Raw genomic sequence first — 17104 nt, forward strand, 5'->3', positions numbered from 1 at the left:
TGGTTTCCATTCAACGATGGCAGAGATCTTACTTGGATCAACTTGGATGCTATCACCCAAAACAATATGACCCAAGAACCCTACTTCTTGGACCCAAAATTCACTCTTGCTCAACTTAGCATACAATTGTTTTTCCCGTAAAGTCTGCAACAGAGTTCTCAGATGCTTGCATGCTCTGTCTCATCCTTGGAATAAATCAAAATGTCGACAATGAACACAAGGACGAGCTTGTCTAGGTATGGCCGAAATATCCTGTTCCTTAGGTCCATAAATACGGCCAATGCATTCATTAAACCAAATGGCATGACAAGAAATTCATAGTGACCATACCTCGTTCTGAAAGCTATTTTAGGAACATCTGATTCCTTAACTCAAAACTGATAGTAGCCAGATCTCAGGTCTATCTTAGAGAACACAGTGGCTCCCCTCAATTGGTTGAAGAAATCATCGATTCTTGGCAAAGGATACTTATTTTTAATAGTTACCTTGTTCAGTTGCCGATAATCTATGCATAGCCTCATCGAACCATCCTTCTTCTTTACAAACAATATGGGAGCACCCAAAGGCAAAAAGCTCAGCCTTGCAAAACCTTTATTCATCAGTTCTTGCAATTGTGCTTTTAACTCTTTCAACTCGGTTGGTGCCATCCTGTACAGAGCAATAGAAATAAGAGCTATTCCTGGCACTAGTTCAATACCAAACTCTATCTCTCTATTAAGAGGTAGTTCGGGTAATTCTTTAGGAAACACGTTTAGATATTCACATACTATTAGTACAGACTCAATCTTCAACTCCGTGTCCTTAGTGTTCAGTATAAAAGCAAGGTAGGCTTCGTACCCCTTTTTCATATATCTTTGAGCAACTATTGCTGTGATTATAACCGGCGGAGTATCTAACTCTCTTGAATCAACCCGTAGAATCTTACCAACTGGGCACTTCAATTCAATATACTTGCCACCATAATTTACAATTACATCATGCAGGGCTAACCAATCCATGCCAAGTATTACATCAAACTCATCAAATGGCAATAGTATAAGGTTACCCGGAAAACAGTGACCCTGAATCGTCAAAGGACAATTTTTACAGACTTTATCAACCAAGATTAACTTGCCTAATGGGTTCAACACTCTGATTATAAATTCAGTAGGTTCGATGGATGTATTCATACTAGACACCAATCTCATACAAATGTATGAATGGGTCGATCCCAAATCAATTAAGGCAACAACACAAGTGTTAAAAAGAGAAAAAGTACTCGTGAGGACGTCAAGAGCAGAGGATTCCTCTCAAGCGCATATTGCGTACGTTCTTACCGGGGCTCGAGTATCTGATTTTACAGTGTTTTTGGATGCAACCCGACTGCCACTAGCACTTCCAGGATATCTCGGAGGTCTACCTCATGGAATAGGAGCACTCGATTTCGAGGCTACTTCCACCTCTTTATCGGTTCGCTCTGGGCAGTCTTTGAGGAAGTGGTCAGGAGAACCACATTTATAGCACGCACCGCTCTTCATCTGGTACTCTCTAAAGTGAAATTTATTGCAGCTTTTACAGTTTGGCTTTTGGTCATCTATACTCCCCACACTAGTCACCATAGGGGAGGAAGACTTCTGATTACGTAATTTGGAGCCTCTCGCTCTACCCAAATATCCGACCAATGAAGTAAAGCGTTCATGTTGACTCTTTGATTTCTTTGTGGGAAATGAGAGCGTCTTACCACTGGATCTCTTATTCACAATTCTCTCTTAGCTTTCTTTATTTCATTGTTGAGCTCATTAGCCTTCTTGGCCCGATCAGCTAATGCAACAAACTCTTGTATCTCAAGAATCCCAATCAATAGCTTGATTTCCTTATTCAGACCTTCCTCGAAGCGTTTACACATTTCTGACTCCGTTTGAACCCATTCAGTCGCATACTGACTTAGCCTTACAAACTCTTTTTTGTATTCTGCTACAGTCTTATTTTCTTGTTTGAGTTCCAGGAACTCCTTTCGCTTCGAGTCTAAAAACCTTTGACTGATGTATTTCTTCTTAAACTCTGCTTGAAAAAATTCCCAAGTAATGTTTTCCTTTAATACCACTGAAGATACGACCTTCTACCAGTGGTATGCAGTATCCTTTAGGAGAGATACAACACACTTTAAACACTCCTCAGGTGTACACGATAATTCATCCAACATTCGTGTAGTATTCTCGATCCAAAATTCAGCTCGTTCACCATCATCATCAATCTTAGCTCTAAATTCTTTAGCCCCATACTTTCTAAGCTTGTATACCTAGGCTTTACCAACTCTTACAAGTGCCATACCTCGTGGCCGCTCCTCATCAGGTCGATTAAGGGGCGGGGGAGGTCGTGGTATGTTGAGGTGATTCCTCAGATAATCCACAAACCATTCATCCATCGTCAAAGAAGGCAGCTCTAGCTTCTTCCCAGCCTTTAGACATAGGCCTTCTACTACTAGAAACAGCTCATTGTACGGAAGCTGGAGCATGGCTCTTGGCTCCCTCGAACTCATCTTGTGCATGATTGAAAGACATTTACCATATTCAAAGACAATTAAACAGTTAGGAGATACCACACTATCAACGTTCGTATAATGGCATGTATAGCTAAACTCGATACACTCTACGGTAGTCCTAGAATCGACTAAACTGTAGCTCTGATGCCACTAAATCTAACACCCCTTACCTGTACCCGAGATTGAGACCAAGTACGAGGTGTTACCAAACATGTACTCCAACATTTTCGGGAAATACGGGTTATAAAAATTTCGTTCCAATTTGACCCCAATCAAACAACATCTTAGTGTCCCTAATATGAGCCTACGGGGCCCAAAACATACATTGAGAAAAGTCTGAGACTAAACTGAGGACCTGAGAAAGTTCTTGAAAATTTTTCTAAGTTAAGCCTTACATGCCCGTGTAGAGGCAATGCACACACCCGTGTTCTTTGGGACACGCTCGTGTCCATGTGGAATTAATTGAATTTATTTTCCATTTTGAACCTGCAGGGGTTTTCACATGGCCAAGCACACACTCGTGTCCTTAGCCCGTGTCCTTCACACGGTCTAGACACGGCCATGTGGTTGTCTGTATCCAAAAACTCAAGTATTCTGTTTATGACGTCAGCATGCATTTAGGGGCACACGGCCAAGACACACGTCCGTGTGTTAGGCCGTACCCTTTACACGGTTGAGACGCACGGCTGTGTCTCTACCCGTGTGTTTACTACCATGCATTTTGACTTAATATTTTTAGGTGCAGGGGACACACGGCCATTTCACTCGGCCATGGGGCGGTCCGTGTGTCACACACGGCCTAGACACAAGTCCGTGTGTCCACCCGTGTGGACCTTTTTAGGCTATTTTCTATGCCTTAGGTCACCCTCTAATAACCATATCCACTTATAGTTTTCAATAACACTTAACATGATCTAATTATACTCTTAAATGGCCTTAATATACCTCATTGTATGTAAACCTCATCTTATCGGTTTTTATACATGCTAGGTTGTCCCCTTTATATTAAGGATTTCCATGACTTGTAACTCAATTAAGATTGCATCTTTATCTTAACTCATTGCCAAAATTTTGGCCTAACCACCCCATGTGATTTGGTCATGCTACATATGATTAATTGTAATAAACCGTATATAATCATCACAAGAACATTGGAACATAACATGCACAATTTGGTAGGTCATAACCTACACAAACATGACCCAATTTCCATGGCCATATACAAGTGAATATGTATACTTTTATAAGCCTTCATATTGGCTAATCAAATGACACATATAACAAAATAACAAAAGGCCTGTACGTGCCATTAAACAAAATAAGAGTATCTATATACCAAAGATAGACAAGATGATAATGTGTTGACTTTCCAACCGTCTCGCAATCTTTACGAGTCTAAGAGCTTTGTATGTAACACCCCGTACCCGAGACCGTTTCCGGAGTCGGACACGAGGGGTTTGCAGACTTAAATCACTTGCTTTCACAGTCCTTTTTAAAAATTTCCAGGCAGTTGGCTAACTGCGTCACTGTCACTTTAAAAATCATATCTTGAGTTCCAAAACTCTAAAATCAGTTTCGTAATTTTTCCATGAAACTAGACTCATATGTCCATCTACAGATTAGTTTCTAGAATTTTTGGTTGGGCCAATTAGTACAGTTTATTAGTTAAAGTCTCCCCTGTTACAGGGTACGACTACACTGACCTTCATGCATTACGATTTGGATATCTCCCTGTCCAGGGCTTCAATGCTGATGCCGTTTATTTCTATAGAAACTAGACTCAAAAAGGAATCTATACATATATGGCATGACTTCTAAATGTCTCTGGTTAATTTATAATGAATTTCCAAAGTCAGATCAGGGAATCCAGAAACCGTTCTGGCCCTATCTCACGAAAACTTTAACATCTCATAATATACTGTTATATGAACGTTTCTTTACTTTCCTATGAAAATAGATTCATCAAGGTTCGATGGCATAATTTACTCGCTATTTAATTCCATTCCTACTATTTTTAGAGATTTTTCACATCCACATCACTGCTGCTGCCAGCATCTATTTTTAAGGCAAACTTTACCTATTTCATGATCCTCCATGGATCAACTAGAGTTTGTCATACATATACCAAAAGTGATCATGAATAACCATTCCCATGACTAACCGTTACCAACATTTCCATACCTCTCGACGGACAACATACAAAACGATTATAATGCTATGATCAAAGTATACTTAAGCCATTTTCGCATGGCTATCCAAATTTACACAAAACCGAAAGGTACATGACCTACAACAAAAGGGTAGTCCTATACATGCCATTTCAAAGTTCAACCAAAAGTATACCAAAAGGAGCTTTGATAGTGTGGGCGACTTCGACTTCAAAAATCCAGTCGATGGTGACGAACCAAAATCTATAAAACAGAGGATCAAAGAAACGGAGTAAGCATTTAATGCTTAGTAAGTTTGAGCCATGAAATTAGACACAACCAAAATATAGCATTCATATGGCTAAACGGATAATCTCATATGCACAAATTCTCAATATCATACTTACTTCACATTACCGACCCTTATATTCATACACAAAAGATCAACTTAGCCAAGGCCTAAGCTCATTAATTTCTTGGCGAATATTATTTAAATGGAATCACTACCCCAATGCATATCTGAACGCACCTCATCGTTGGGTTTTACGAGCGTATCAATCTAACTTATTACAGCAAGATCACTCGTTCTCAAACCAAGTACCTTCGGAGTTTAGCCGGATATAGCCACTAGTTCAAATGCCTTCGGGACTTAGCCCGGTTATGGTAACTTGCACAAATGCCTTCGGGACTTAGCCCGGTATAATAACTCGCACCAACGCCTTCGGGACTTAGCCCGGATATAGTAGCTAGCACGAATGCCTTCGGGACTTAGCCCGGATATAGTAGCTCGCACGAATGCCTTCGGGACTTAGCCCGGAATTAGCCACTAGCTCAAATGCTCTCGGGACTTAGCCCGGTTATCATCTGAACATTCATGCACATATCAATAAATCATGACACATCTAATTTCATTTTCATAATTAGAATTCAATCACAAGTCATGTATTAAGCATTCCCATTTCGGCTCACTAGCCACATACAAACAGCATGGTTTAGTTTGCTTTATAACACGATCTCTATGCACATACGGCTACCCGTCATACGTATAGACTAATTAACTCACATATAATTCAAGTAAAAATCATCATATCACTGTATATTTGTTATGCTCATACATTATGACTTAATCAAATCATAAACTAAGTCTCATTGCTTGAAAACTTACCTCAGATGTTGTCGAACGATTTCGATGGCTATTCGACCACTTTTTCCTTCCCTTTATCGGATTTAGTTCCCCTTTGCTCTTGAGCTTAATTTAACAAATAAATTGATTTAATCATTTGGGCATCAAAAGAGGAACTCAAGGTACTTAGCCCATATATATACATTAGACACTAAAGTCACATACATATGAAATCATGAATCAACTCAACACATTAGCCAATATTCACCTTAGCTGAATTTTCTAAGTCAAGATAAAGCCATCAATATGTTTACCTATGGCCGAACAAATACATCAACCTATGTACTCATTCATGTGGTCGATTATATTCGGTCATGCATACACACATAAAATCAATTTGGAGACTCTATCAATCCAACATACATTCGGTAATAGTCCATAATTCTCTCTCAGCCACTCATTTCACACTTAACAAAGCTTCCATTCGAACTCATTAGTGAGTATCAATTAACTTAAGCTATCTTTTAAACCTTTATTTATCACTTCATGCCAAACCAAAGACCACATTCAGCACTTTCATCCACCATTCTACCAAGCATGCAATATTCAACCACAACCAACTCACATTCGGCCCTAGTTCATAACAAGGTAGCCGAATTCTTTTTATGGTTTAAACACTCATCCATCATCATCATTCACCTAACTTTAACATGAAACAACAAAACTCACCATTATTAACTACCATAGTCAAAAACCTTACTCAATCAAAAATCAAAATTTCGTCATGGGTTACAAAAATCACTTGATATCTCACTCAATATCAACCAAAATTTCAAGAGCTAGTACAAACTTCCTTACCTTAATAGTGACCTAAGATGACCGATTGCTTCCCTCCCTTCTTCTTCCTTTCAATTCGGCCAAGAAGAACCAAAGAACACACTCCTGCAAACCTCAAGTCATAAGAGCGATCATTTCATGTACACACTCCTGCAAACCTCGCATCTTACGGCGAGATTACCAGTCCAGGCTAAATCCCTTGTAATATCAACTCATAAGATGATGTCGGGATTACTAGTCCAGGTTAAATCCCTTATAGCGACAAACACCATTAATGAGCTTGGATCTAAATTACCAGTCCAGGCTAAATTCAAACCCTAACAGATTACCTGTCCGGGCTAAATCCATAATGCACACATATTCTTAGGGAGGCTCGATCACTCAAGGAACACCCGTCTGGGCTAGATCCTTTCTTTATTTGAGATCAACGAATTACCCATCCTGGCTAAATTCTTTCTGCAACACATGCAGGATCTCAAGTTAAATGTAAATCATTGTTTATCCATCGGACTCTCTTTTTAACCTCAACCGAGACATTTATCATAATGTCATTATTAATAACACATTTCATGGACTTTTATGCCATCATCAAATACAATTTTCATACATTCATAAATCATGCAATTAGGTATATTATGAGTTTAATTTAAGTTATTCGAACTTACCTGGCATTCATCTCGGTTTCGCATTTTGGTTATTCCGAAACCTTTCATTTCCCTCGATCGACCTCCAGAATTTGTTCCTTGGGGTCTATAACAATAAAAAATGAATCATTAATACCTCACATTATTCCTTTCGCGTCTAAATTTCACCCTTGGACAAAATGACCGTTTTGCCCTTAACCTTTCACATTTTTACGGCTTAATCCCTAGACTCGTATAATGAAGTGCATGCAATTTCCACCTTACCCAAGCCTAGCAGAATGTTTTCCCCTCTTATGGAAGCCCACATCTTTCCATTATTTCACATTTCTACCACATATTTTACACCTTTTGCAAAAAGGTCATTTTAGGGGTTTTTCATGAAAATCACCTAAGAAAAAGATGTTTAACACACATACAACTTTCATATTCCTCCATAAAACATCAAAGAATGAACATGTCACACATGGGTCACTTTGAAAACATGAACCGTAGCTTAAAATATGGGCAGAAATGGAGAGTGTAATCTACTGGGATTTCAAAAATACAAAGAACATTAAAAATAGGGCTTGGGAGCACTTACTTTTGAGCTTGAAAATGTTGAAAACCCTAGCTATGGAGGGCTTGAGAATTTCGGCTGGATGAGGGAGAATAATGGTTGATTTTTTCCTTCATTTTCCCATTTTATTTCATTACTTAGCCAAATGACCAAAATGCCCTTAACCCCTTTCTTTCAAATTTAATCCATACATGCCTATTTTTGTCTAAAAACATAGAAATTGGGAAAATTGCTCTTTAAGACCTTATAATTAATAATCTAAAGCAATTTCATACAAATTACATTTAGAATCTAAGTTCTACAATTTATTCGATTTGGTCATTATGTTCCAATTGGACACCTTACTCATAAAATTTCTTCATGAAACTTTAACACAAGCATATTATCATATTCTAGACCTCATAATAATCATAAAATAAATATTTCAATGTCAGATTTGTGATCCCAAAACCACTGTTCTGACTAGGCCATATTTCAATATGTTACAATTCTTGCAGACTTTATCAACCAAAACACATCTGCCTAAGTGATTCGATACGTTAATTACGAATTCAGTAGACTCTACAGGAAAAGTCTTACTATTCACTAAATTCATGCATATATAAGAATGCATTGATCCTGGATCTATCAAAGCAATCACAGAAGTATCATAAAGTGTGAAAGTACCAGTTATAACATCTGGAGACGAAACTTCTTCACGAGCTCGGATGGCGTAGACTCTGGCAGGTGCACGAACCTCGGATCTAACAGTTGTGCCTTTTGTTCCTCTCTGACTGCCACTCACATTTATCGTATTTCTATGAGCTCTACCACAAGGTGTATTGCAACTTGGCCTCGGATTTTGCACAATCTCTTGCTCAACAAACTCGGGGCAATCACGGATAAAATGGTCTAAAGAGCCACATTTGAAGCAAGCTCGAACATATAATCTACAATTGTTGAGATGCCTTTTACCATAATGTTTGCACTCAGAGTGATCTGATTGAACATTTCCAACACTAGCAACAGATGTAGCTGGAGCTCTGAAACTCGAATGCAATCTCGTACGATCTCTACTTGCATGTCCCACATTAGCCTTTGAACGACTATAATCATTTCGAAACTTCTTTGATGCAGATTAAAATGACTTGCTCGATGATCTCTTTCGCACTTCTCTAGCTTCTGAATCAGCTTTTCTTTTCTCTTTTCTTGGTTCTTCGGCTTTACATGCTCGTTTAACAAGCACAACGAATTCATTGATATTAAGAATCCCAACTAAGAAACGACTATCTTCATTCAGACAGTCTTCAAATCTTTTGCACATTATTGACTCAGTGGATACACATTCTCGAGCATACTGACTCAGTCTTACAAATTCTCGCTCGTATTTTGTAACAGTCATACGGCCTTGTTTAAGTTCAAGAAACTCTTTTCGTTTCTGGTCAATAAATCTCTAACTGATATATTTCTTTCAGAATTCAGCTTGGAAGAAATCCCAAGTAACTCGTTCCTTCAGAACCACTGATATCAAAGTTTTCCACCAATGATACATTGAATCTCTCAGAATTGAAACAACTTATTTTATGCATTCATCCGGAATCAAAGACAATTTATCGAACACTCGTATTGTGTTTTCTAACCAGAACTCGACTCTTTCAGCATCATCATTCATAGTAGTAGGAAATTCTTTGGCCTCATATTTTTTGATTTTATCAATTGGAGGCTTATTTAACTGAGTCGGATTAGCTTGTGGCATAGCGGGGGCTTGCGGAGGATTAGTCAGAATTGGGGGTCGTTGAATAGCCGGATTAGTCCTAATGTATTGACTAAACCAATCATTCATCATTTGATAGAAGGCTTGTCTAGCCTCTCCATCATGGTTACTCATAGCCTGTCTAGAGTCTGATGGTGCTGTACCTTGCGCGGGAGAAGGCGCATTGCTCTCAACATCGTCAGCTACGGCTCGTTCGGGATCCATTTGCTATATAAAAACACATTTTCATTGTCAGGATTCATTACACTATCGCAGTTCATAAATATGGCATGTATAGCTAGACTCACATATGGTATGTTAGTCCTAGAATCGACTAAACCGTAGCTCTGATACCGACCAAATGTAACACCTCTAACCCGTATCCGTCATTGGACTAGGGTTAAAGGCATTACCAGACAAATCGAAACACTCTAAAAATATTTCATCTACATTATCCACAATCATAATCAAACATTACCATAGATTCCCTTTAGAAAGTTTACGAAACCTTAAGCATGCATCAGAAAGGGGTCGGGACCAAATTGAACACATACAAAAGTTTTTGAAACTTAAATTTTTTTTCTAAGTTACAGAGGTCACATGCCCGTGTGAAAAGGCTGTGTACCTCACACGGCATTAGACATGCTCGTGTGTCTAGACCGTGTCAAATTAGGGCATACATACTGACTTAATCACATGGCCACAAGACATGCCCGTGTGCCTTGGCCGTGGCCGAAATTGACGAGGGTCATACGGCTAGCCATATGCCCGTGTGTCTTGGCCGTGCTCAAGACTGACTTAAAATTGTAGGGTACCCCAAGGGACACACGGCCGTGCAACATGACCGTGTTTCACACACGGCTGAGACACACGCTTGCGTCTCTTCCCGTGTGGACAAAAATAGGCCATTTGAAAAGCCAATTTGCCACCCAATTTGGGTCAAACCTACAAGCATCAAACCAGACACATTTGTACTATAATTTTAGCCAATTTCAGTACCAAAACATACATCATTCATCCTATATTATTATCAACTAAATTCAAGCTCATAAACTATACTCAATCATATCAATCATAAGCCAAAGTCATATTGAATCATATGTTTCATAACTCTAATTCACCTCTTTCATTCACATGCTATAAACTTACCAATTTCACAATTTTGCACATACCAAAACGAACCAAAATTGACCATTTCGCTAGGCCATAGAAGCACATCAAAACATACCATTTATGAACACAAGCATATACCAAGTTTATTTATAATCTCATCCATACCCTAGCCATATCACATGGCTAGATATACACATCACAAAATATAACCATAATCCTCTAGCCTATACATGTCTACTATAATTTATACATTTTCAAAAGGTACCAAAATAAAGTTCGATAGTGTGGTGACGATCCTTGACGATCCCCGAGCTCCTGATAGCTATGATATCTATAAAACAATGCAAATACATACAAAATAAGCTTTCAAAAGCTTAGTAAGCTATATACAAATAAACTTAACAAATAACATCAATTCATTCATATAATTTAAGACAAAATAAATTCACTTAGCCATATTTCTCTTATATTTCATTTAAACATGATTCACGTAGACATATCATAATTATTCTCATATTCATTCATACTTATATAGTATATTCACCAAGGTACATATACTTACCTTTCATTCTAAAACATGGTATACAATTCAAACGTACCTGAGTCAGAAACAAATTCATATGGTCATCTATTTTCTCGGAAGGCCTGTTGAACCGTTTGGAATCATAAGGATATGCGCATAACTCGGAAAGCTCGTACAATGCAAACGTCCCAGACGTGGTCTTACATGTAATCAAATATTGATGCCACTGTCCCAATAGGGTCTTACACGAAATCAAATACAATGCCAATGTCCCAGACGTGGTCTTACACGTAAATCATAAGTCGATGCCAATGTCCCAAACATGGTGTTACACGATAACACATATCAGATCCTATGTCATGACATATGTATCCTAACTATTCCTAAGGTTCGTACGGGGCTTTTCGGTCGTCAGAACTTTGTCGATACTTTCTCGGATGTCTCAGATTCAAAGCATAAAGTCATTCATCATTGTTAAATAACATATAAGCATAAACAAACCATTTAAAATACATTTATTTGTAGATAACCTTACTTCATATGGATTCGGATAGACAGAATCGATTATTCGACAACTTTCAACTTTCCCCGATCTAATTTCATTTTCTTTAGTTCTTGATCCATATAAATTAAAATTTAACTCTTTTATTTACCAAATGATTCTAATCAATCCAAAACCACATATTTAGGGCATTTTACAAATTATCCCTCACATTTTGACATTTTTACAATTTAGTCCTTAATCACAAAAATCACAAAATACACAATTTTTTTTTGCACACATGCCTAGCCGAATTCTCATAGTGTTCATACAAGTCCATATGTTCATTTATTTCACATTTTAATCCCTCAATTTACGAATATTACAATTTAGCCCATTTTACTCAAATTCATCAAAAATTCAAAGACAATATATGTTAACCCAAAACATATCTTTCAGATACTATCATCAAACTTCACAAAGCTCACATTATCAACAATGGCATAACGCAAAATCATCAACAATTTCAAAAATTCAAACATGGGCTTGATAGAACAATAAGCAACGATCACAAAAACTTAGAAATTAGCAAAAACAGATCAAAAACCATACCTTATGTAACACCCTGTACCCGATACCGTTGCCGGAGTCGAACGCGAGGTGCTAAAAGACTTAATTACTATGTTAAATTTTTTATTTTCAGACAGGCTGGCTAACTGCGTCACTGTCGCCTTAAAAATCATATCTCGAGTTCCAATACTCGAAAACTGATTTCGTAAATTTTCCCTGAAATTAGACTCATATATCCATCTGTGGATTTATTTCTAGAATTTTTGGTAGGGCCAATTGGTACAGTTTATTAGTTAAAGTCTCCCCTGATTCTGGGTTTGACTACTCTGACCTTCATGTATTGCGACTTGGATATCTCCCTGTACAGAGCTTCAATACTCATGCCGTTTGTTTCTAATGAAACTAGACTCAAAGGGAATCTATAAATATAAGGCATGACTTCTAATTGTCTCTGGATAATTTATGGTAAATTTTCAAAGTCGAAACAGGGATCCGAAACCGTTCGCCTGTTTCACGAGAACTTTAATAACTCTTAATATACTGTTCATATGATCATTTCGTTACTTTCATATGAAAATAGATTCATCAAGGTTCGATTACATAATTTATTACAGCACAAAACGCCCACCTTCAAACCAAGTTTCTTCGGAATTTAGCCGGATATAACCATAAGCACAATTGCCTTCGGGTCTTAACCCGGGTATAGCAACTCGCACAAATGCCTTCGGGTCTTAACCCGGATATAACAACTCGCACAAATACCTTTGGGTCTTAGCCCGGATATAACCACTAGCATAAATGCCTTCGGGGCTTAGCCCGGGTATCATTCAAATGCTCATGCACACATATATCAATAAGCACGACACATCCATATTTCATTTTCGTTACTAAGGCTCAAACACAAAACATTTATCAACCTTTCCAATTTCGGCTCAATAGCCACACACAAAGAGCATGATTTCAATTGACTTTACAACATAGTCCCTACGCACATTCGGCTATCTGCCATAATATGACCAATCATTTCAATATAATTCAAGTAGGGTCATTACTCGAAGACTTACCTCGGATGTGGTCGAGCGATTTCGACGGCTATCCGATCAATTTTTCCTTCCCTTTATCCAACTGTGGTCCTCTACGCTCTTGAGCTAATTCACACAAATTTAACTTATTAAAGTCTCATTATGCTAGCTTATGGCCGAATATGACAAGGAGTTTAAAAGGTCATATGGCCACCCTTTAGCTCAAATACACAATGGTCATGCACATTTTTAATCACATCAAGCAATTCAATACAATTCATTCGAACATCAAAGAGAAGCTCAAGGTACTTAGCCCATATATACATTAGACATTAGAGTCACATGGGTATGAAATCACGAATCGAATTCAACATACTAGTTAATATTTCCCCTTAGCCGAATTTTCTAAGTCAAGCTAAAGCCATCAATAGGCTACCTATGGCCGAGCATACACATCAACTTACGCACTCATTCATGTTGCCGAACATACATGTCTATGTTGAGGCCGATTGCAACACTTGATACATTCTACAAGTATGGTCACTTGTATCGACTGAACACCATTTTGTTTCAAGTTCAAAACTAGGCTAATACACACATATATACACTAGTAAATCAAACACTAACATTTGTACCCCACCTTACTACCATTTCTCATCCAAATAACATGAACAACGACCATAGTTTTCTTTTACTTCCTACCATGGCCGAATGCCTTACAACACCATACCATTTCAATTTTGGTCATGGTTGAACAAGGAACATAATGCCTCACCCAAAAATGCTAAAAAGAAGATTTAAGAGTCATCAATCCACCATCCCATGCATCATTACAAGATTTACTTTTAGCATGCAAATGACATCCACAAATCCACCTTAGCCGAACATTATCTCCATGACATAGTAAAGATTTGAACCATGGGCTAGTTAGAACTCAAGCTAACTACTAAAACATGCTTGAATCTCATGGCACAACATCAAACTTACCTTAATAGTGACCTAGGATAGCCGAATGCTTCACTCCCTTCTTCCTTTTTCCTTCAATTTTTAGCCAAAGATGTTCAAAGATGAACACTTTTTTTTTTTTTCTTTCTTACCTTCACGGAATGGGGAGGGGAGAAGCCATCACACACATTTTTTCATTTTTTTATTACCCATACTCCTTATTTTATTTATTCCAACATAAAACACTTACACAACATGTTTCATGACATGTTTTGCCCATCCCCTTTGTCATGGCCTACCACTAGTTCTTAAATGGGGAAATTGACATGCAAGTCCACCCTTTGATTACATGCAATAATAGGTCCTTATAGATTAACCTATCACATTTCAAACGTGTCACACCTAAGTCCTATTGACTAAATTCACATGCAATCGACTAAATCAAGCTTGAAATTTTCACACATTCATAATTACATATTCTAGACAATAAATATTACATTCAAACATTTCGGTGACTCGGTTTAGCGGTCCGAAACCACTTCTGACTAGGGTCAATTTTGGGCTGTCACAACTCTCCCCACTTAAGAAATTTTCGTCCCGAAAATCTTACCGTAAATAGGTTTGGGTATCGCTCTTTCATAGAGTTCTCGGGTTCCCAAGTAGCTTCTTCTATCCCATGTTTGAGCCATAACACTTTCACTAGCGGAACCTTTTTGTTTCGTAATTCTTTCACTTCACGTGCTAGGATACGAATCGGTTCTCCTTCATAACTCATATTGGCTTGAATTTCAACCTCTGATGGACTAATTACGTGCGACGGATCAGATCTATAACGTCGAAGCATCGAAACATGAAAGACGTCATGAATCTTTTCAAGTTCAGGGGGCAAAATCAAACGATACGCAACTGGACCGACTCATTCGGATATCTCATATGGCCCGATGAATCTCGGACTCAGTTTGCCCTTACGGCCAAATCGGAGTATCTTTCTCCAAGGTGAAACTCTAAGCAACACTTTATCTCCCACCTGATATTCAATGTCTTTTCGTTTCAAATCCGCGTACGATTTCTGACGTCTGCGGCTGCCTTTAGACTTTCACGAGTTACTTTTACTTTCTGTTCAGCATCTTTAATCAAGTCCACTCCGAAAATTTTACTTTCACCGAAGTTCGGTCCAAAACAATGGCGTCGGCATTTTCGAACGCACAAAGCCTCGTAAGGTGCCATCTTAATACTTGACCGAAAACTATTGTTGTGGCGAATTCAATCAAAGGTAAATATCGTTCCCATGAACCATTAAACTCAAGGATGCAACATCTCAACATATCCTCAAGTATCTGAATTACCGCTCCGATTGACCATCGGTTTGTGGATGAAAAGCGGTGCTAAAATGCGACTTGGTACCCAAAGCTTCTTGCAATTTCTTCCAAAATCGCGAGGTGAATCTCGGATCTCTATCCGACACAATGTAAATCGGTACCCGTGTAATCTCACAATCTGAGAAACGTATAATTCAGCTAGTTTATCCAATGAAAAATCCTTACGCACGGGGATAAAGTGAGCCGACTTAGTCAGTCTATCAACAACAACCCAAATCGCATCCTTCTTACTTGCTGACAATGGCAGTCCGGACACAAAGTCCATTGTAACTCGATCCCATTTCCACTCGGGTATCGTGATCGGTGAAGTAATCTCAAGGCACTTGATGTTCCGCTTTCACTTGTTGACATATTAAACATCTCGAAACAAAGTCGGAGATGTCTCGTTTCATACCATGCCACCAAAACCGACGTTTCAAATCGTTGTACATCTTCGTACTCCCCGGGTGAATTGACATTCGGCTACAATGGGCTTCGTTTAGAATCATCGAAATGAGTTTCGAATTCCTTGGAACACACAAACGACTTCTGAACCTCAAACAATCATCATCATCAATTTGAAACTCTGATTCCTTGTTCGGAACACACTTATCCCGTTTTGCAACCAATTCATCATCGACTTTCTGAGCTTCACGAATTTGATGAATCAATAATGGTTTGGCTTTTAATTCAGCTACTAACACATTGTCGGGTAGAATGCACAAGTGTACATTCATCGCCGCAAAGCAAATAAAGTGATTTCGGCTTAAGGCGTCCGCAACCACATTAGCCTTTCCCGGGTGATAATTAATGACAAACTCATAATCTTTTAACAACTCAAGCCAACGCCTTTCTCGCAGATTCAAGTCTCGCTGAGTCATCAAATATTTGAGACTTTTGTGATCCGAAAATACATGGCACTTCTCACCAAACAAATAATGTCGCCATATTTTCAAAGCAAATACGATGGCGGCTAGTTCGAGATCATGGGTCGGATAATTTTTCTCATGTGGCTTTAATTGTCTCGACGATAGGCCACAACTCGCCTTCTTGCATCAATACGCAACCTAACCCAAGTAGGGAGGCGTCACTATAGATGACAAACTCTTTGCCCGATTCGGCTGCACTAAAATTGAGCTTCCAGTCAAATAAGTTTTCGATTAATCAAAACTTTTCGACATTTTTCCGTCCATTCAACTTAACATCTTTTGAAGTAGCTTCGTCATGGGTGTGGCTATCATCGAGAAACCTTTACAAACCGTCGGTAGTAACCGCAAGTCCCAAAAAGCTCGAACCTCGAGAATATTTCTCGGAGGCTTCCAGCTAAGTATGGCTGAAATTTTGCTCGGTCGACTCGAATACCCGATGCGATACCACATGACCCAAGAAGCTAACCTCTCTTAACCGTAACTCACACTTGCTGAACTTAGCATATAACCGCTTATCTCGTAAAATTTGCAACACTAATCTCGGTGTTCAAGATGTTCGATCTCATCTCTTGAATAGACCAAGATGTCATCAATGAACACAAC

Source organism: Gossypium arboreum, chromosome 3 (assembly GCF_025698485.1).
Source record: "Gossypium arboreum isolate Shixiya-1 chromosome 3, ASM2569848v2, whole genome shotgun sequence".
Taxonomy (NCBI): domain Eukaryota; kingdom Viridiplantae; phylum Streptophyta; class Magnoliopsida; order Malvales; family Malvaceae; genus Gossypium; species Gossypium arboreum.